Consider the following 21,037-nt stretch of genomic DNA (forward strand, 5'->3'; position numbering starts at 1 on the left):
AAGCGAAAAGGTTTTATCAATCACACTTCTTCACTGCTAAAGAGGTATGCACAAATAGCAATTATCTTCCGGAACTCAATGTGCTGCTCTTAAGACCAGGATGTTCAATTGAGAAGGTTAGAGCGTAGAGGCGATGGTGCCAGTGGCTGATCTTCTTTCTTGCCCCTAATCTCTACTTACAAAAAATCTGAATTCCCATCTGTCTGCAGTGCTCATTTGAAAAAAGAAACAAATCTACAAGAGGCCCTATTACAAGTCAGTACATGAGATCAGCAAAGACCCACTTCCTTGAATTAAAATGATTTCATCTCCAACTGTTTGGCCATGGAACTGCATCATCTCTGATGTCCAAAAGACAGGATTATGACGTCACCCATTATGAAAGGGCCATCGTATGTCAGACAAAATCACTGAGACATTGACGCAGCTGTGCAGCTGGGAAAATGACTCTTTTGCATCATGCTGGGCCGGTTAGCTCAGATGGTTAGAGAGTGGTGCTAATAACGCCAAGGTCATGGGTTCCATCTCCATACTGGCCATTGAAAAGCACGATGCAAGCAACTCTTTCCAAGGCAAGATTAATCCTGACTGCACGGTTGCTTGCTTTTCACATGCTACATAAACCTGGCCTTTTGAGTTATCAACCAGGTAACATTGCTGACTGAACTGTCTTGCATAAGAAACCTTTCCCGCATTTCCTTTTTAGTTAATGATATCAAAGAATACTCACATAATTTCACATTCCCAGATAGTTCAACGCTGTCTACAGGTTTTGCAATTCAAAAAATTATTCACATGTACGTTTTTACAATCAAGTCTCCCTTCCTCACTCACCCAGCTCCTCTAGCCTCCTGAAACAAACCTCTGTTCAGACCACACAGTCTAATGAGCACGGCTCCAGTCCTTTGAAAGACTCGGTTCCGACCACGTGGCCTAATGGACAAGGCGTCTGACTTCGGATCAGAAGATTGAGGGTTCGAGTCGCTTCGTGGTTGAGCTTCCAGTCCTTGCTGTTTGATGTGCCTGGAAAGTACAAACTTCCATGGGTTTTTCATGGTTGTAGGAACAGAGTGACACTTAAGCAAAGGAAGCTATTATCAATCACCCTCACTGAGCTGTTTTGCACAAGAAACATTTTCCTGCATGTACTTATGCACACAATGATATCGAAGAGTATCTGACACAACATCACATTCACAAATGCTTCAACGCTGTCTATGGGCTTTACAATTGTGAAGTTTTCACATGTCCTGTTTTACAATCAAGTCTCCCTTCCTCACTGTCCTAGCTCCCCTAACCTTTCGAAACCCACCCTAGTTCAGACCAAGTGACCTAATGGACAAAGCATCTGACTTCAAATAGGAAGATTGAAGGGTCGAGTCCCTTTGTAGTTGCTCTTCTTGTACTTACTCAATGGATGTGCCTGGAAAATCTTTTTTTCCGTGTGTTTCAAGGTTGCAGAAACAGGGTAACATTCAAGCGAAAAGGTTTTATCAATCACACTTCTTCACTGCTAAAGAGGTATGCACAAATAGCAATTATCTTCCGGAAGTCAATGTGCTGCTCTTAAGACCAGGATGTTCAATTGAGAAGGTTAGAGCGTAGAGGCGATGGTGCCAGTGGCTGATCTTCTTTCTTGCCCCTAATCTCTACTTACAAAAAATCTGAATTCCCATCTGTCTGCAGTGCTCATTTGAAAAAAGAAACAAATCTACAAGAGGCCCTATTACAAGTCAGTACATGAGATCAGCAAAGACCCACTTCCTTGAATTAAAATGATTTCATCTCCAACTGTTTGGCCATGGAACTGCATCATCTCTGATGTCCAAAAGACAGGATTATGACGTCACCCATTATGAAAGGGCCATCGTATGTCAGACAAAATCACTGAGACATTGACGCAGCTGTGCAGCTGGGAAAATGACTCTTTTGCATCATGCTGGGCCGGTTAGCTCAGATGGTTAGAGAGTGGTGCTAATAACGCCAAGGTCATGGGTTCCATCCCCATACTGGCCATTGAAAAGCACGATGCAAGCAACTCTTTCCAAGGCAAGATTAATCCTGACTGCACGGTTGCTTGCTTTTCACATGCTACATAAACCTGGCCTTTTGAGTTATCAACCAGGTAACATTGCTGACTGAACTGTCTTGCATAAGAAACCTTTCCCGCATTTCCTTTTTAGTTAATGATATCAAAGAATACTCACATAATTTCACATTCCCAGATAGTTCAACGCTGTCTACAGGTTTTGCAATTCAAAAAATTATTCACATGTACGTTTTTACAATCAAGTCTCCCTTCCTCACTCACCCAGCTCCTCTAGCCTCCTGAAACAAACCTCTGTTCAGACCACACAGTCTAATGAGCACGGCTCCAGTCCTTTGAAAGACTCGGTTCCGACCACGTGGCCTAATGGACAAGGCGTCTGACTTCGGATCAGAAGATTGAAGGTTCGAGTCGCTTCGTGGTTGAGCTTCCAGTCCTTGCTGTTTGATGTGCCTGGAAAGTACAAACTTCCATGGGTTTTTCATGGTTGTAGGAACAGAGTGACACTTAAGCAAAGGAAGCTATTATCAATCACCCTCACTGAGCTGTTTTGCACAAGAAACATTTTCCTGCATGTACTTATGCACACAATGATATCGAAGAGTATCTGACACAACATCACATTCACAAATGCTTCAACGCTGTCTATGGGCTTTACAATTGTGAAGTTTTCACATGTCCTGTTTTACAATCAAGTCTCCCTTCCTCACTGTCCTAGCTCCCCTAACCTTTCGAAACCCACCCTAGTTCAGACCAAGTGACCTAATGGACAAAGCATCTGACTTCAAATAGGAAGATTGAAGGGTCGAGTCCCTTTGTGGTTGCTCTTCTTGTACTTACTCAATGGATGTGCCTGGAAAATCTTTTTTTCCGTGTGTTTCAAGGTTGCAGAAACAGGGTAACATTCAAGCGAAAAGGTTTTATCAATCACACTTCTTCACTGCTAAAGAGGTATGCACAAATAGCAATTATCTTCCGGAAGTCAATGTGCTGCTCTTAAGACCAGGATGTTCAATTGAGAAGGTTAGAGCGTAGAGGCGATGGTGCCAGTGGCTGATCTTCTTTCTTGCCCCTAATCTCTACTTACAAAAAATCTGAATTCCCATCTGTCTGCAGTGCTCATTTGAAAAAAGAAACAAATCTACAAGAGGCCCTATTACAAGTCAGTACATGAGATCAGCAAAGACCCACTTCCTTGAATTAAAATGATTTCATCTCCAACTGTTTGGCCATGGAACTGCATCATCTCTGATGTCCAAAAGACAGGATTATGACGTCACCCATTATGAAAGGGCCATCGTATCTCAGACAAAATCACTGAGACATTGACGCAGCTGTGCAGCTGGGAAAATGACTCTTTTGCAGCATGCTGGGCCGGTTAGCTCAGATGGTTAGAGCGTGGTGCTAATAACGCCAAGGTCATGGGTTCAATCCCCATACTGGCCATTGAAAAGCACGATGCAAGCAACTCTTTCCAAGGCAAGATTAATCCTGACTGCACGGTTGCTTGCTTTTCACATGCTACATAAACCTGGCCTTTTGAGTTATCAACCAGGTAACATTGCTGACTGAACTGTCTTGCATAAGAAACCTTTCCCGCATTTCCTTTTTAGTTAATGATATCAAAGAATACTCACATAATTTCACATTCCCAGATAGTTCAACGCTGTCTACAGGTTTTGCAATTCAAAAAATTATTCACATGTACGTTTTTACAATCAAGTCTCCCTTCCCCACTCACCCAGCTCCTCTAGCCTCCTGAAACAAACCTCTGTTCAGACCACACAGTCTAATGAGCACGGCTTCAGTCCTTTGAAAGACTCGGTTCCGACCACGTGGCCTAATGGACAAGGCCTCTGACTTCGTATCAGAAGATTGAGGGTTCGAGTCGCTTCGTGGTTGAGCTTCCAGTCCTTGCTCTTTGATGTTCCTGGAAAGTACAAACTTCCATGGGTTTTTCATGGTTGTAGGAACAGAGTGACACTTAAGCAAAGGAAGCTATTATCAATCACCCTCACTGAGCTGTTTTGCACAGGAAACATTTTCCTGCATGTACTTATGCACACAATGATATCGAAGAGTATCTGACACAACATCACATTCACAAATGCTTCAACGCTGTCTATGGGCTTTACAATTGTGAAGTTTTCACATGTCCTGTTTTACAATCAAGTCTCCCTTCCTCACTGTCCTAGCTCCCCTAACCTTTCGAAACCCACCCTAGTTCAGACCAAGTGACCTAATGGACAAAGCATCTGACTTCAAATAGGAAGATTGAAGGGTCGAGTCCCTTTGTGGTTGCTCTTCTTGTACTTACTCAATGGATGTGCCTGGAAAATCTTTTTTTCGGTGTGTTTCAAGGTTGCAGAAACAGGGTAACATTCAAGCGAAAAGGTTTTATCAATCACACTTCTTCACTGCTAAAGAGGTATGCACAAATAGCAATTATCTTGCGGAAGTCAAATTTGCTGCTCTTAAGACCAGGATGTTCAATTGAGAAGGTTAGAGCGTAGAGGCGATGGTGCCAGTGGCTGATCTTCTTTCTTGCCCCTAATCTCTACTTACAAAAAATCTGAATTCCCATCTGTCTGCAGTGCTCATTTGAAAAAAGAAACAAATCTACAAGAGGCCCTATTACAAGTCAGTACATGAGATCAGCAAAGACCCACTTCCTTGAATTAAAATGATTTCATTTCCAACTGTTTGGCCATGGAACTACATCATCTCTGATGTCCAAAAGACAGGATTATGACGTCACCCATTATGAAAGGGCCATCGTATGTCAGACAAAATCACTGAGACATTGACGCAGCTGTGCAGCTGGGAAAATGACTCTTTTGCAGCATGCTGGGCCGGTTAGCTCAGATGGTTAGAGAGTGGTGCTAATAACGCCAAGGTCATGGGTTCCATCCCCATACTGGCCATTGAAAAGCACGATGCAAGCAACTCTTTCCAAGGCAAGATTAATCCTGACTGCACGGTTGCTTGCTTTTCACATGCTACATAAACCTGGCCTTTTGAGTTATCAACCAGGTAACATTGCTGACTGAACTGTCTTGCATAAGAAACCTTTCCCGCATTTCCTTTTTAGTTAATGATATCAAAGAATACTCACATAATTTCACATTCCCAGATAGTTCAACGCTGTCTACAGGTTTTGCAATTCAAAAAATTATTCACATGTACGTTTTTACAATCAAGTCTCCCTTCCTCACTCACCCAGCTCCTCTAGCCTCCTGAAACAAACCTCTGTTCAGACCACACAGTCTAATGAGCACGGCTTCAGTCCTTTGAAAGACTTGGTTCCGACCACGTGGCCTAATGGACAAGGCGTCTGACTTCGGATCAGAAGATTGAGGGTTCGAGTCCCTTTGTGGTTGAGCTTCCAGTCCTTTCTGTTTGATGTGCCTGGAAAGTACAAACTTCCATGGGTTTTTCATGGTCGTAGGAACAGAGTGACACTTAAGCAAAGGAAGCTATTATCAATCACCCTCACTGAGCTGTTTTGCACAGGAAACATTTTCCTGCATGTACTTATGCACACAATGATATCGAAGAGTATCTGACACAACATCACATTCACAAATGCTTCAACGCTGTCTATGGGCTTTACAATTGTGAAGTTTTCACATGTCCTGTTTTACAATCAAGTCTCCCTTCCTCACTGTCCTAGCTCCCCTAACCTTTCGAAACCCACCCTAGTTCAGACCAAGTGACCTAATGGACAAAGCATCTGACTTCAAATCGGAAGATTGAAGGGTCGAGTCCCTTTGTGGTTGCTCTTCTTGTACTTACTCACTGGATGTGCCTGGAAAATCTTTTTTTCCGTGTGTTTCAAGGTTGCAAAAACAGGGTAACATTCAAGCGAAAAGGTTTTATCAATCACACTTCTTCACTGCTAAAGAGGTATGCACAAATAGCAATTATCTTCCGGAACTCAATGTGCTGCTCTTAAGACCAGGATGTTCAATTGAGAAGGTTAGAGCGTAGAGGCGATGGTGCCAGTGGCTGATCTTCTTTCTTGCCCCTAATCTCTACTTACAAAAAATCTGAATTCCCATCTGTCTGCAGTGCTCATTTGAAAAAAGAAACAAATCTACAAGAGGCCCTATTACAAGTCAGTACATGAGATCAGCAAAGACCCACTTCCTTGAATTAAAATGATTTCATCTCCAACTGTTTGGCCATGGAACTGCATCATCTCTGATGTCCAAAAGACAGGATTATGATGTCACCCATTATGAAAGGGCCATCGTATCTCAGACAAAATCACTGAGACATTGACGCAGCTGTGCAGCTGGGAAAATGACTCTTTTGCAGCATGCTGGGCCGGTTAGCTCAGATGATTAGAGAGTGGTGCTAATAACGCCAAGGTCATGGGTTCAATCCCCATACTGGCCATTGAAAAGCACGATGCAAGCAACTCTTTCCAAGGCAAGATTAATCCTGACTGCACGGTTGCTTGCTTTTCACATGCTACATAAACCTGGCCTTTTGAGTTATCAACCAGGTAACATTGCTGACTGAACTGTGTTGCATAAGAAACCTTTCCCGCATTTCCTTTTTAGTTAATGATATCAAAGAATACTCACATAATTTCACATTCCCAGATAGTTCAACGCTGTCTACAGGTTTTGCAATTCAAAAAATTATTCACATGTACGTTTTTACCATCAAGTCTCCCTTCCTCACTCACCCAGCTCCTCTAGCCTCCTGAAACAAACCTCTGATCAAGACCACACAGTCTAATGAGCACGACTTCAGTCCTTTGAAAGACTCGGTTCCGACCACGTGGCCTAATGGACAAGGCGTCTGACTTCGGATCAGAAGATTGAGGGTTCGAGTCGCTTCGTGGTTGAGCTTCCAGTCCTTGCTGTTTGATGTGCCTGGAAATTACAAACTTCCATGGGTTTTTCATGGTTGTAGGAACAGAGTGACACTTAAGCAAAGGAAGCTATTATCAATCACCCTCACTGAGCTTTTTTGCACAAGAAACATTTTCCTGCATGTACTTATGCACACAATGATATCGAAGAGTATCTGACACAACATCACATTCACAAATGCTTCAACGCTGTCTATGGGCTTTACAATTGTGAAGTTTTCACATGTCCAGTTTTACAATCAAGTCTCCCTTCCTCACTGTCCTAGATCCCCTAACTTTTCGAAACCCACCCTAGTTCAGACCAAGTGACCTAATGGACAAAGCATCTGACTTCAAATAGGAAGATTGAAGGGTCGAGTCCCTTTGTGGTTGCTCTTCTTGTACTTACTCACTGGATGTGCCTGGAAAATCTTTTTTTCCGTGTGTTTCAAGGTTGCAAAAACAGGGTAACATTCAAGCGAAAAGGTTTTATCAATCACACTTCTTCACTGCTAAAGAGGTATGCACAAATAGCAATTATCTTCCGGAACTCAATGTGCTGCTCTTAAGACCAGGATGTTCAATTGAGAAGGTTAGAGCGTAGAGGCGATGGTGCCAGTGGCTGATCTTCTTTCTTGCCCCTAATCTCTATTTACAAAAAATCTGAATTCCCATCTGTCTGCAGTGCTCATTTGAAAAAAGAAACAAATCTACAAGAGGCCCTATTACAAGTCAGTACATGAGATCAGCAAAGACCCACTTCCTTGAATTAAAATGATTTCATCTCCAACTGTTTGGCCATGGAACTGCATCATCTCTGATGTCCAAAAGACAGGATTATGACGTCACCCATTATGAAAGGGCCATCGTATGTCAGACAAAAATCACTGAGACATTGACGCAGCTTTGCAGCTGGGAAAATGACTCCTTTGCAGCATGCTGGGCCGGTTAGCTCAGATGGTTAGAGTGTGGTGCTAATAACGCCAAGGTCATGGGTTCAATCCCCATACTGGCCATTGAAAAGCACGATGCAAGCAACTCTTTCCAAGGCAAGATTAATCCTGACTGCACGATTGCTTGCTTTTCACATGCTACATAAACCTGGCCTTTTGAGTTATCAACCAGGTAACATTGCTGACTGAACTGTCTTGCATAAGAAACCTTTCCCGCATTTCCTTTTTAGTTAATGATATCAAAGAATACTCACATAATTTCACATTCCCAGATAGTTCAACGCTGTCTACAGGTTTTGCAATTCAAAAAATTATTCACATGTACGTTTTTACAATCAAGTCTCCCTTCCTCACTCACCCAGCTCCTCTAGCCTCCTGAAACAAACCTCTGTTCAGACCACACAGTCTAATGAGCACGGCTTCAGTCCTTTGAAAGACTCGGTTCCGACCACGTGGCCTAATGGACAAGGCGTCTGACTTCGTATCAGAAGATTGAGAGTTCGAGTCGCTTCGTGGTTGAGCTTCCAGGCCTTTCTGTTTGATGTGCCTGGAACTTCCATGGGTTTTTCATGGTCGTAGGAACAGAGTGACACTTAAGCAAAGGAAGCTATTATCAATCACCCTCACTGAGCTGTTTTGCACAAGAAACATTTTCCTGCATGTACTTATGCACACAATGATATCGAAGAGTATCTGACACAACATCACATTCACAAATGCTTCAACGCTGTCTATGGGCTTTACAATTGTGAAGTTTTCACATGTCCTGTTTTACAATCAAGTCTCCCTTCCTCACTGTCCTAGATCCCCTAACTTTTCGAAACCCACCCTAGTTCAGACCAAGTGACCTAATGGACAAAGCATCTGACTTCAAATAGGAAGATTGAAGGGTCGAGTCCCTTTGTGGTTGCTCTTCTTGTACTTAATCACTGGATGTGCCTGGAAAATCATTTTTTTCCGTGTGTTTCAAGGTTGCAAAAACAGGGTAACATTCAAGCGAAAAGGTTTTATCAATCACACTTCTTCACTGCTAAAGAGGTATGCACAAATAGCAATTATCTTCCGGAACTCAATGTGCTGCTCTTAAGACCAGGATGTTCAATTGAGAAGGTTAGAGCGTAGAGGCGATGGTGCCAGTGGCTGATCTTCTTTCTTGCCCCTAATCTCTACTTACAAAAAATCTGAATTCCCATCTGTCTGCAGTGCTCATTTGAAAAAAGAAACAAATCTACAAGAGGCCCTATTACAAGTCAGTACATGAGATCAGCAAAGACCCACTTCCTTGAATTAAAATGATTTCATCTCCAACTGTTTGGCCATGGAACTGCATCATCTCTGATGTCCAAAAGACAGGATTATGACGTCACCCATTATGAAAGGGCCATCGTATGTCAGACAAAATCACTGAGACATTGACGCAGCTGTGCAGCTGGGAAAATGACTCTTTTGCAGCATGCTGGGCCGGTTAGCTCAGATGGTTAGAGAGTGGTGCTAATAACGCCAAGGTCATGGGTTCCATCCCCATACTGGCCATTGAAAAGCACGATGCAAGCAACTCTTTCCAAGGCAAGATTAATCCTGACTGCACGGTTGCTTTTCACATGCTACATAAACCTGGCCTTTTGAGTTATCAACCAGGTAACATTGCTGACTGAACTGTCTTGCATAAGAAACCTTTCCCGCATTTCCTTTTTAGTTAATGATATCAAAGAATACTCACATAATTTCACATTCCCAGATAGTTCAACGCTGTCTACAGGTTTTGCAATTCAAAAAATTATTCACATGTACGTTTTTACAATCAAGTCTCCCTTCCTCACTCACCCAGCTCCTCTAGCCTCCTGAAACAAACCTCTGTTCAGACCACACAGTCTAATGAGCACGGCTTCAGTCCTTTGAAAGACTCGGTTCCGACCACGTGGCCTAATGGACAAGGCGTCTGACTTCGGATCAGAAGATTGAGGGTTCGAGTCCCTTCGTGGTTGAGCTTCCAGTCCTTTCTGTTTGATGTGCCTGGAAATTACAAACTTCCATGGGTTTTTCATGGTCGTAGGAACAGAGTGACACTTAAGCAAAGGAAGCTATTATCAATCACCCTCACTGAGCTGTTTTGCACAAGAAACATTTTCCTGCATGTACATATGCACACAATGATATCGAAGAGTATCTGACACAACATCACATTCACAAATGCTTCAACGCTGTCTATCGGCTTTACAATTGTGAAGTTTTCACATGTCCTGTTTTACAATCAAGTCTCCCTTCCTCACTGTCCTAGCTCCCCTAACCTTTCGAAACCCACCCTAGTTCAGACCAAGTGACCTAATGGACAAAGCATCTGACTTCAAATCGGAAGATTGAAGGGTCGAGTCCCTTTGTGGTTGCTCTTCTTGTTCTTACTCACTGGATGTGCCTGGAAAATCTTTTTTTTCGTGTGTTTCAAGGTTGCAAAAACAGGGTAACATTCAAACGAAAAGGTTTTATCAATCACACTTCACTGCTAAAGAGGTATGCACAAATAGCAATTATCTTCCGGAACTCAATGTGCTGCTCTTAAGACCAGGATGTTCAATTGAGAAGGTTTGAGCGTAGAGGCGATGGTGCCAGTGGCTGATCTTCTTTCTTGCCCCTAATCTCTACTTACAAAAAATCTGAATTCCCATCTGTCTGCAGTGCTCATTTGAAAAAAGAAACAAATCTACAAGAGGCCCTATTACAAGTCAGTACATGAGATCAGCAAAGACCCACTTCCTTGAATTAAAATGATTTCATCTCCAACTGTTTGGCCATGGAACTGCATCATCTCTGATGTCCAAAAGACAGGATTATGACGTCACCCATTATGAAAGGGCCATCGTATCTCAGACAAAATCACTGAGACATTGACGCAGCTGTGCAGCTGGGAAAATGACTCTTTTGCAGCATGCTGGGCCGGTTAGCTCAGATGGTTAGAGAGTGGTGCTAATAACGCCAAGGTCATGGGTTCCATCCCCATACTGGCCATTGAAAAGCACGATGCAAGCAACTCTTTCCAAGGCAAGATTAATCCTGACTGCACGGTTGCTTGCTTTTCACATGCTACATAAACCTGGCCTTTTGAGTTATCAACCAGGTAACATTGCTGACTGAACTGTCTTGCATAAGAAACCTTTCCCGCATTTCCTTTTTAGTTAATGATATCAAAGAATACTCACATAATTTCACATTCCCAGATAGTTCAACGCTGTCTACAGGTTTTGCAATTCAAAAAATTATTCACATGTACGTTTTTACAATCAAGTCTCCCTTCCTCACTCACCCAGCTCCTCTAGCCTCCTGAAACAAACCTCTGTTCAGACCACACAGTCTAATGAGCACGGCTCCAGTCCTTTGAAAGACTCGGTTCTGACCACGTGGCCTAATGGACAAGGCGTCTGACTTCGGATCAGAAGATTGAGGGTTCGAGTCCCTTTGTGGTTGAGCTTCCAGTCCTTTCTGTTTGATGTGCCTGGAAAGTACAAACTTCCATGGGTTTTTCATGGTCGTAGGAACAGAGTGACACTTAAGCAAAGGAAGCTATTATCAATCACCCTCACTGAGCTGTTTTGCACAAGAAACATTTTCCTGCATGTACATATGCACACAATGATATGGAAGAGTATCTGACACAACATCACATTCACAAATGCTTCAACGCTGTCTATCGGTTTTACAATTGTGAAGTTTTCACATGTCCTGTTTTACAATCAAGTCTCCCTTCCTCACTGTCCTAGCTCCCCTAACCTTTCGAAACCCACCCTAGTTCAGACCAAGTGACCTAATGGACAAAGCATCTGACTTCAAATAGGAAGATTGAAGGGTCGAGTCCCTTTGTGGTTGCTCTTCTTGTACTTACTCAATGGATGTGCCTGGAAAATCTTTTTTTCCGTGTGTTTCAAGGTTGCAAAAACTGGGTAACATTCAAGCGAAAAGGTTTTATCAATCACACTTCTTCACTGCTAAAGAGGTATGCACAAATAGCAATTATCTTCCGGAACTCAATGTGCTGCTCTTAAGACCAGGATGTTCAATTGAGAAGGTTAGAGCGTAGAGGCGATGGTGCCAGTGGCTGATCTTCTTTCTTGCCCCTAATCTCTACTTACAAAAAATTTGAATTCCCATCTGTCTGCAGTGCTCATTTGAAAAAAGAAACAAATCTACAAGAGGCCCTATTACAAGTCAGTACATGAGATCAGCAAAGACCCACTTCCTTGAATTAAAATGATTTCATCTCCAACTGTTTGGCCATGGAACTGCATCATCTCTGATGTCCAAAAGAAAGGATTATGACGTCACCCATTATGAAAGGGCCATCGTATGTCAGACAAAATCACTGAGACATTGTCGCAGCTGTGCAGCTGGGAAAATGACTCTTTTGCAGCATGCTGGGCCGGTTAGCTCAGATGGTTAGAGCGTGGTGCTAATAACGCCAAGGTCATGGGTTCAATCCCCATACTGGCCATTGAAAAGCACGATGCAAGCAACTCTTTCCAAGGCAAGATTAATCCTGACTGCACGGTTGCTTGCTTTTCACATGCTACATAAACCTGGCCTTTTGAGTTATCAACCAGGTAACATTGCTGACTGAACTGTCTTGCATAAGAAACCTTTCCCGCATTTCCTTTTTAGTTAATGATATCAAAGAATACTCACATAATTTCACATTCCCAGATAGTTCAACGCTGTCTACAGGTTTTGCAATTCAAAAAATTATTCACATGTACGTTTTTACAATCAAGTCTCCCTTCCTCACTCACCCAGCTCCTCTAGCCTCCTGAAACAAACCTCTGTTCAGACCACACAGTCTAATGAGCACGGCTTCAGTCCTTTGAAAGACTCGGTTCCGACCACGTGGCCTAATGGACAAGGCTTCTGACTTTGGATCAGAAGATTGAGGGTTCGAGTCCTTTCGTGGTTGACCTTCCAGTCCTTTCTGTTTGATGTGCCTGGAAAGTACAAACTTCCATGGGGTTTTCATGGTCGTAGGAACAGAGTGACACGTAAGCAAAGGAAGCTATTATCAATCACCCTCACTGAGCTGTTTTGCACAAGAAACATTTTCCTGCATGTACATATGCACACAACGATATCAAAGAGTATCTGACACAACATCACATTCACAAATGCTTCAACGCTGTCTATGGGCTTTACAATTGTGAAGTTTTCCCATGTCCTGTTTTACAATCAAGTCCCCCTTCCTCACTGTCCTAGCTCCCCTAACCTTTCGAAACCCACCCTAGTTCAGACCAAGTGACCTAATGGACAAAGCATCTGACTTCAAATAGGAAGATTGAAGGGTCGAGTCCCTTTGTGGTTGCTCTTCTTGTACTTACTCACTGGGTGTGCCTGGAAAATCTTTTTTTCCGTGTGTTTCAAGGTTGCAAAAACTGGGTAACATTCAAGCCAAAAGGTTTTATCAATCACACTTCTTCACTGCTAAAGAGGTATGCACAAATAGCAATTATCTTCCCGAAGTCAATGTGCTGCTCTTAAGACCAGGATGTTCAATTGAGAAGGTTAGAGCGTAGAGGCGATGGTGCCAGTGGCTGATCTTCTTTCTTGCCCCTAATCTCTACTTACAAAAAATCTGAATTCCCATCTGTCTGCAGTGCTCATTTGAAAAAAGAAACAAATCTACAAGAGGCCCTATTACAAGTCAGTACATGAGATCAGCAAAGACCCACTTCCTTGAATTAAAATGATTTCATCTCCAACTGTTTGGCCATGGAACTACATCATCTCTGATGTCCAAAAGACAGGATTATGACGTCACCCATTATGAAAGGGCCATCGTATGTCAGACAAAATCACTGAGACATTGACGCAGCTGTGCAGCTGGGAAAATGACTCTGTTGCAGCATGCTGGGCCGGTTAGCTCAGATGGTTAGAGAGTGGTGCTAATAACGCCAAGGTCATGGGTTCCATCCCCATACTGGCCATTGAAAAGCACGATGCAAGCAACTCTTTCCAAGGCAAGATTAATCCTGACTGCACGGTTGCTTGCTTTTCACATGCTACATAAACCTGGCCTTTTGAGTTATCAACCAGGTAACATTGCTGACTGAACTGTCTTGCATAAGAAACCTTTCCCGCATTTCCTTTTTAGTTAATGATATCAAAGAATACTCACATAATTTCACATTCCCAGATAGTTCAACGCTGTCTACAGGTTTTGCAATTCAAAAAATTATTCACATGTACGTTTTTACAATCAAGTCTCCCTTCCTCACTCACCCAGCTCCTCTAGCCTCCTGAAACAAACCTCTGTTCAGACCACACAGTCTAATGAGCACGGCTTCAGTCCTTTGAAAGACTCGGTTCCGACCACGTGGCCTAATGGACAAGGCGTCTGACTTCGGATCAGAAGATTGAGGGTTTGAGTCCCTTTGTGGTTGAGCTTCCAGTCCTTGCTGTTTGATGTGCCTGGAAAGTACAAACTTCCATGGGTTTTTCATGGTCGTAGGAACAGAGTGATACTTAAGCAAAGGAAGCTATTATCAATCACCCTCACTGAGCTGTTTTGCACAAGAAACATTTTCCTGCATGTACATATGCACACAATGATATCGAAGAGTATCTGACACAACATCACATTCACAAATGCTTCAACGCTGTCTATGGGCTTTACAATTGTGAAGTTTTCACATGTCCTGTTTTACAATCAAGTCTCCCTTCCTCACTGTCCTAGCTCCCCTAACCTTTCGAAACCCACCCTAGTTCAGACCAAGTGACCTAATGGACAAAGCATCTGACTTCAAATAGGAAGATTGAAGGGTCGAGTCCCTTTGTGGTTGCTCTTCTTGTACTTACTCACTGGATGTGCCTGGAAAATCTTTTTTTCCGTGTGTTTCAAGGTTGCAAAAACTGGGTAACATTCAAGCCAAAAGGTTTTATCAATCACACTTCTTCACTGCTAAAGAGGTATGCACAAATAGCAATTATCTTCCGGAACTCAATGTGCTGCTCTTAAGACCAGGATGTTCAATTGAGAAGGTTAGAGCGTAGAGGCGATGGTGCCAGTGGCTGATCTTCTTTCTTGCCCCTAATCTCTACTTACAAAAAATCTGAATTCCCATCTGTTTGCAGTGCTCATTTGAAAAAAGAAACAAATCTACAAGAGGCCCTATTACAAGTCAGTACATGAGATCAGCAAAGACCCACTTCCTTGAATTAAAATGATTTCATCTCCAACTGTTTGGCCATGGAACTGCATCATCTCTGATGTCCAAAAGACAGGATTATGACGTCACCCATTATGAAAGGGCCATCGTATGTCAGACAAAATCACTGAGACATTGACGCAGCTGTGCAGCTGGGAAAATGACTCTTTTGGAGCATGCTGGGCCGGTTAGCTCAGATGGTTAGAGAGTGGTGCTAATAACGCCAAGGTCATGGGTTCCATCCCCATACTGGCCATTGAAAAGCACGATGCAAGCAACTCTTTCCAAGGCAAGATTAATCCTGACTGCATGGTTGCTTGCTTTTCACATGCTACATAAACCTGGCCTTTTGAGTTATCAACCAGGTAACATTGCTGACTGAACTGTCTTGCATAAGAAACCTTTCCCGCATTTCCTTTTTAGTTAATGATATCAAAGAATACTCACATAATTTCACATTCCCAGATAGTTCAACGCTGTCTACAGGTTTTGCAATTCAAAAAATTATTCACATGTACGTTTTTACAATCAAGTCTCCCTTCCTCACTCACCCAGCTCCTCTAGCCTCCTGAAACAAACCTCTGTTCAGACCACACAGTCTAATGAGCACGGCTTCAGTCCTTTGAAAGACTTGGTTCCGACCACGTGGCCTAATGGACAAGGCGTCTGACTTCGGATCAGAAGATTGAGGGTTCGAGTCCCTTTGTGGTTGAGCTTCCAGTCCTTTCTGTTTGATGTGCCTGGAAAGTACAAACTTCCATGGGTTTTTCATGGTCGTAGGAACAGAGTGACACTTAAGCAAAGGAAGCTATTATCAATCACCCTCACTGAGCTGTTTTGCACAAGAAACATTTTCCTGCATGTACATATGCACACAATGATATCGAAGAGTATCTGACACAACATCACATTCACAAATGCTTCAACGCTGTCTATCGGCTTTACAATTGTGAAGTTTTCACATGTCCTGTTTTACAATCAAGTCTCCCTTCCTCACTGTCCTAGCTCCCCTAACCTTTCGAAACCCACCCTAGTTCAGACCAAGTGACCTAATGGACAAAGCATCTGACTTCAAATAGGAAGATTGAAGGGTCGAGTCCCTTTGTGGTTGCTCTTCTTGTACTTACTCACTGGATGTGCCTGGAAAATCTTTTTTTCCGTGTGTTTCAAGGTTGCAAAAACAGGGTAACATTCAAACGAAAAGGTTTTATCAATCACACTTCACTGCTAAAGAGGTATGCACAAATAGCAATTATCTTCCGGAACTCAATGTGCTGCTCTTAAGACCAGGATGTTCAATTGAGAAGGTTAGAGCGTAGAGGCGATGGTGCCAGTGGCTGATCTTCTTTCTTGCCCCTAATCTCTACTTACAAAAAATCTGAATTCCCATCTGTCTGCAGTGCTCATTTGAAAAAAGAAACAAATCTACAAGAGGCCCTATTACAAGTCAGTACATGAGATCAGCAAAGACCCACTTCCTTCAATTAAAATGACTTCATCTACAACTGTTTGGCCATGGAACTGCATCATCTCTGATGTCCAAAAGACAGGATTATGACGTCACCCATTATGAAAGGGCCATCGTATCTCAGACAAAATCACTGAGACATTGACGCAGCTGTGCACCTGGGAAAATGACTCTTTTGCAGTATGCTGGGCCGGTTAGCTCAGATGGTTAGAGCGTGGTGCTAATAACGCCAAGGTCATGGGTTCAATCCCCATACTGGCCATTGAAAAGCACGATGCAAGCAACTCTTTCCAAGGCAAGATTAATCCTGACTGCACGGTTGCTTGCTTTTCACATGCTACATAAACCTGGCCTTTTGAGTTATCAACCAGGTAACATTGCTGACTAAACTGTCTTGCATAAGAAACCTTTCCCGCATTTCCTTTTTAGTTAATGATATCAAAGAATACTCACATAATTTCACATTCCCAGATAGTTCAACGCTGTCTACAGGTTTTGCAATTCAAAAAATTATTCACATGTACGTTTTTACAATCAAGTCTCCCTTCTTCACTCACCCAGCTCCTCTAGCCTCCTGAAACAAACCTCTGTTCAGACCACACAGTCTAATGAGCACGGCTCCAGTCCTTTGAAAGACTCGGTTCCGACCACGTGGCCTAATGGACAAGGCGTCTGACTTCGGATCAGAAGATTGAAGGTTCGAGTCGCTTCGTGGTTGAGCTTCCAGTCCTTGCTGTTTGATGTGCCTGGAAAGTACAAACTTCCATGGGTTTTTCATGGTTGTAGGAACAGAGTGACACTTAAGCAAAGGAAGCTATTATCAATCACCCTCACTGAGCTGTTTTGCACAAGAAACATTTTCCTGCATGTACTTATGCACACAATGATATCGAAGAGTATCTGACACAACATCACATTCACAAATGCTTCAACGCTGTCTATGGGCTTTACAATTGTGAAGTTTTCACATGTCCTGTTTTACAATCAAGTCTCCCTTCCTCACTGTCCTAGCTCCCCTAACCTTTCGAAACCCACCCTAGTTCAGACCAAGTGACCTAATGGACAAAGCATCTGACTTCAAATAGGAAGATTGAAGGGTCGAGTCCCTTTGTGGTTGCTCTTCTTGTACTTACTCAATGGATGTGCCTGGAAAATCTTTTTTTCCGTGTGTTTCAAGGTTGCAGAAACAGGGTAACATTCAAGCGAAAAGGTTTTATCAATCACACTTCTTCACTGCTAAAGAGGTATGCACAAATAGCAATTATCTTGCGGAAGTCAAATTTGCTGCTCTTAAGACCAGGATGTTCAATTGAGAAGGTTAGAGCGTAGAGGCGATGGTGCCAGTGGCTGATCTTCTTTCTTGCCCCTAATCTCTACTTACAAAAAATCTGAATTCCCATCTGTCTGCAGTGCTCATTTGAAAAAAGAAACAAATCTACAAGAGGCCCTATTACAAGTCAGTACATGAGATCAGCAAAGACCCACTTCCTTGAATTAAAATGATTTCATTTCCAACTGTTTGGCCATGGAACTACATCATCTCTGATGTCCAAAAGACAGGATTATGACGTCACCCATTATGAAAGGGCCATCGTATGTCAGACAAAATCACTGAGACATTGACGCAGCTGTGCAGCTGGGAAAATGACTCTTTTGCAGCATGCTGGGCCGGTTAGCTCAGATGGTTAGAGAGTGGTGCTAATAACGCCAAGGTCATGGGTTCCATCCCCATACTGGCCATTGAAAAGCACGATGCAAGCAACTCTTTCCAAGGCAAGATTAATCCTGACTGCACGGTTGCTTGCTTTTCACATGCTACATAAACCTGGCCTTTTGAGTTATCAACCAGGTAACATTGCTGACTGAACTGTCTTGCATAAGAAACCTTTCCCGCATTTCCTTTTTAGTTAATGATATCAAAGAATACTCACATAATTTCACATTCCCAGATAGTTCAACGCTGTCTACAGGTTTTGCAATTCAAAAAATTATTCACATGTACGTTTTTACAATCAAGTCTCCCTTCCTCACTCACCCAGCTCCTCTAGCCTCCTGAAACAAACCTCTGTTCAGACCACACAGTCTAATGAGCACGGCTTCAGTCCTTTGAAAGACTTGGTTCCGACCACGTGGCCTAATGGACAAGGCGTCTGACTTCGGATCAGAAGATTGAGGGTTCGAGTCCCTTTGTGGTTGAGCTTCCAGTCCTTTCTGTTTGATGTGCCTGGAACTTCCATGGGTTTTTCATGGTCGTAGGAACAGAGTGACACTTAAGCAAAGAAAGCTATTATCAATCACCCTCACTGAGCTGTTTTGCACAGGAAACATTTTCCTGCATGTACTTATGCACACAATGATATCGAAGAGTATCTGACACAACATCACATTCACAAATGCTTCAACGCTGTCTATGGGCTTTACAATTGTGAAGTTTTCACATGTCCTGTTTTACAATCAAGTCTCCCTTCCTCACTGTCCTAGCTCCCCTAACCTTTCGAAACCCACCCTAGTTCAGACCAAGTGACCTAATGGACAAAGCATCTGACTTCAAATCGGAAGATTGAAGGGTCGAGTCCCTTTGTGGTTGCTCTTCTTGTACTTACTCACTGGATGTGCCTGGAAAATCTTTTTTTCCGTGTGTTTCAAGGTTGCAAAAACAGGGTAACATTCAAGCGAAAAGGTTTTATCAATCACACTTCTTCACTGCTAAAGAGGTATGCACAAATAGCAATTATCTTCCGGAACTCAATGTGCTGCTCTTAAGACCAGGATGTTCAATTGAGAAGGTTAGAGCGTAGAGGCGATGGTGCCAGTGGCTGATCTTCTTTCTTGCCCCTAATCTCTACTTACAAAAAATCTGAATTCCCATCTGTCTGCAGTGCTCATTTGAAAAAAGAAACAAATCTACAAGAGGCCCTATTACAAGTCAGTACATGAGATCAGCAAAGACCCACTTCCTTGAATTAAAATGATTTCATCTCCAACTGTTTGGCCATGGAACTGCATCATCTCTGATGTCCAAAAGACAGGATTATGATGTCACCCATTATGAAAGGGCCATCGTATCTCAGACAAAATCACTGAGACATTGACGCAGCTGTGCAGCTGGGAAAATGACTCTTTTGCAGCATGCTGGGCCGGTTAGCTCAGATGGTTAGAGCGTGGTGCTAATAACGCCAAGGTCATGGGTTCAATCCCCATACTGGCCATTGAAAAGCACGATGCAAGCAACTCTTTCCAAGGCAAGATTAATCCTGACTGCACGGTTGCTTGCTTTTCACATGCTACATAAACCTGGCCTTTTGAGTTATCAACCAGGTAACATTGCTGACTGAACTGTCTTGCATAAGAAACCTTTCCCGCATTTCCTTTTTAGTTAATGATATCAAAGAATACTCACATAATTTCACATTCCCAGATAGTTCAACGCTGTCTACAGGTTTTGCAATTCAAAAAATTATTCACATGTACGTTTTTACCATCAAGTCTCCCTTCCTCACTCACCCAGCTCCTCTAGCCTCCTGAAACAAACCTCTGATCAAGACCACACAGTCTAATGAGCACGACTTCAGTCCTTTGAAAGACTCGGTTCCGACCACGTGGCCTAATGGACAAGGCGTCTGACTTCGGATCAGAAGATTGAGGGTTCGAGTCGCTTCGTGGTTGAGCTTCCAGTCCTTGCTGTTTGATGTGCCTGGAAATTACAAACTTCCATGGGTTTTTCATGGTTGTAGGAACAGAGTGACACTTAAGCAAAGGAAGCTATTATCAATCACCCTCACTGAGCTTTTTTGCACAAGAAACATTTTCCTGCATGTACTTATGCACACAATGATATCGAAGAGTATCTGACACAACATCACATTCACAAATGCTTCAACGCTGTCTATGGGCTTTACAATTGTGAAGTTTTCACATGTCCAGTTTTACAATCAAGTCTCCCTTCCTCACTGTCCTAGATCCCCTAAATTTTCGAAACCCACCCTAGTTCAGACCAAGTGACCTAATGGACAAAGCATCTGACTTCAAATAGGAAGATTGAAGGGTCGAGTCCCTTTGTGGTTGCTCTTCTTGTACTTACTCACTGGATGTGCCTGGAAAATCTTTTTTTCCGTGTGTTTCAAGGTTGCAAAAACAGGGTAACATTCAAGCGAAAAGGTTTTATCAATCACACTTCTTCACTGCTAAAGAGGTATGCACAAATAGCAATTATCTTCCGGAACTCAATGTGCTGCTCTTAAGACCAGGATGTTCAATTGAGAAGGTTAGAGCGTAGAGGCGATGGTGCCAGTGGCTGATCTTCTTTCTTGCCCCTAATCTCTACTTACAAAAAATCTGAATTCCCATCTGTCTGCAGTGCTCATTTGAAAAAAGAAACAAATCTACAAGAGGCCCTATTACAAGTCAGTACATGAGATCAGCAAAGACCCACTTCCTTGAATTAAAATGATTTCATCTCCAACTGTTTGGCCATGGAACTGCATCATCTCTGATGTCCAAAAGACAGGATTATGACGTCACACATTA

General features: G+C 42.8%; 11 non-coding genes across 11 annotated transcripts; all 11 read left to right on the forward strand.

Moving 5' to 3' along the window:
• Nucleotides 1-3,419: 3,419 nt before the first annotated feature.
• trnai-aau (transfer RNA isoleucine (anticodon AAU)) lies at nucleotides 3,420-3,493 on the forward strand. The gene has a single exon. It is a non-coding gene; the product is annotated as a tRNA-Ile (tRNA).
• Nucleotides 3,494-5,354: 1,861 nt separating this feature from the next.
• Nucleotides 5,355-5,427, forward strand: trnar-ucg (transfer RNA arginine (anticodon UCG)). The gene has a single exon. It is a non-coding gene; the product is annotated as a tRNA-Arg (tRNA).
• Nucleotides 5,428-7,853: 2,426 nt separating this feature from the next.
• On the forward strand, nucleotides 7,854-7,927 carry trnai-aau (transfer RNA isoleucine (anticodon AAU)). The gene has a single exon. It is a non-coding gene; the product is annotated as a tRNA-Ile (tRNA).
• A 1,849-nt stretch (nucleotides 7,928-9,776) lies between these two features.
• Nucleotides 9,777-9,849, forward strand: trnar-ucg (transfer RNA arginine (anticodon UCG)). The gene has a single exon. It is a non-coding gene; the product is annotated as a tRNA-Arg (tRNA).
• Nucleotides 9,850-11,250: 1,401 nt separating this feature from the next.
• On the forward strand, nucleotides 11,251-11,323 carry trnar-ucg (transfer RNA arginine (anticodon UCG)). Its single transcript has one exon. It is a non-coding gene; the product is annotated as a tRNA-Arg (tRNA).
• A 947-nt stretch (nucleotides 11,324-12,270) lies between these two features.
• Nucleotides 12,271-12,344, forward strand: trnai-aau (transfer RNA isoleucine (anticodon AAU)). Its single transcript has one exon. It is a non-coding gene; the product is annotated as a tRNA-Ile (tRNA).
• Nucleotides 12,345-14,204: 1,860 nt separating this feature from the next.
• trnar-ucg (transfer RNA arginine (anticodon UCG)) lies at nucleotides 14,205-14,277 on the forward strand. Its single transcript has one exon. It is a non-coding gene; the product is annotated as a tRNA-Arg (tRNA).
• A 1,404-nt stretch (nucleotides 14,278-15,681) lies between these two features.
• Nucleotides 15,682-15,754, forward strand: trnar-ucg (transfer RNA arginine (anticodon UCG)). The gene has a single exon. It is a non-coding gene; the product is annotated as a tRNA-Arg (tRNA).
• A 944-nt stretch (nucleotides 15,755-16,698) lies between these two features.
• Nucleotides 16,699-16,772, forward strand: trnai-aau (transfer RNA isoleucine (anticodon AAU)). The gene has a single exon. It is a non-coding gene; the product is annotated as a tRNA-Ile (tRNA).
• Nucleotides 16,773-18,633: 1,861 nt separating this feature from the next.
• On the forward strand, nucleotides 18,634-18,706 carry trnar-ucg (transfer RNA arginine (anticodon UCG)). The gene has a single exon. It is a non-coding gene; the product is annotated as a tRNA-Arg (tRNA).
• A 939-nt stretch (nucleotides 18,707-19,645) lies between these two features.
• trnai-aau (transfer RNA isoleucine (anticodon AAU)) lies at nucleotides 19,646-19,719 on the forward strand. Its single transcript has one exon. It is a non-coding gene; the product is annotated as a tRNA-Ile (tRNA).
• Nucleotides 19,720-21,037: the final 1,318 nt, after the last annotated feature.

This window comes from Channa argus, unplaced genomic scaffold, assembly GCF_033026475.1.
Source record: "Channa argus isolate prfri unplaced genomic scaffold, Channa argus male v1.0 Contig035, whole genome shotgun sequence".
NCBI classification, from domain to species: Eukaryota; Metazoa; Chordata; class Actinopteri; order Anabantiformes; family Channidae; genus Channa; species Channa argus.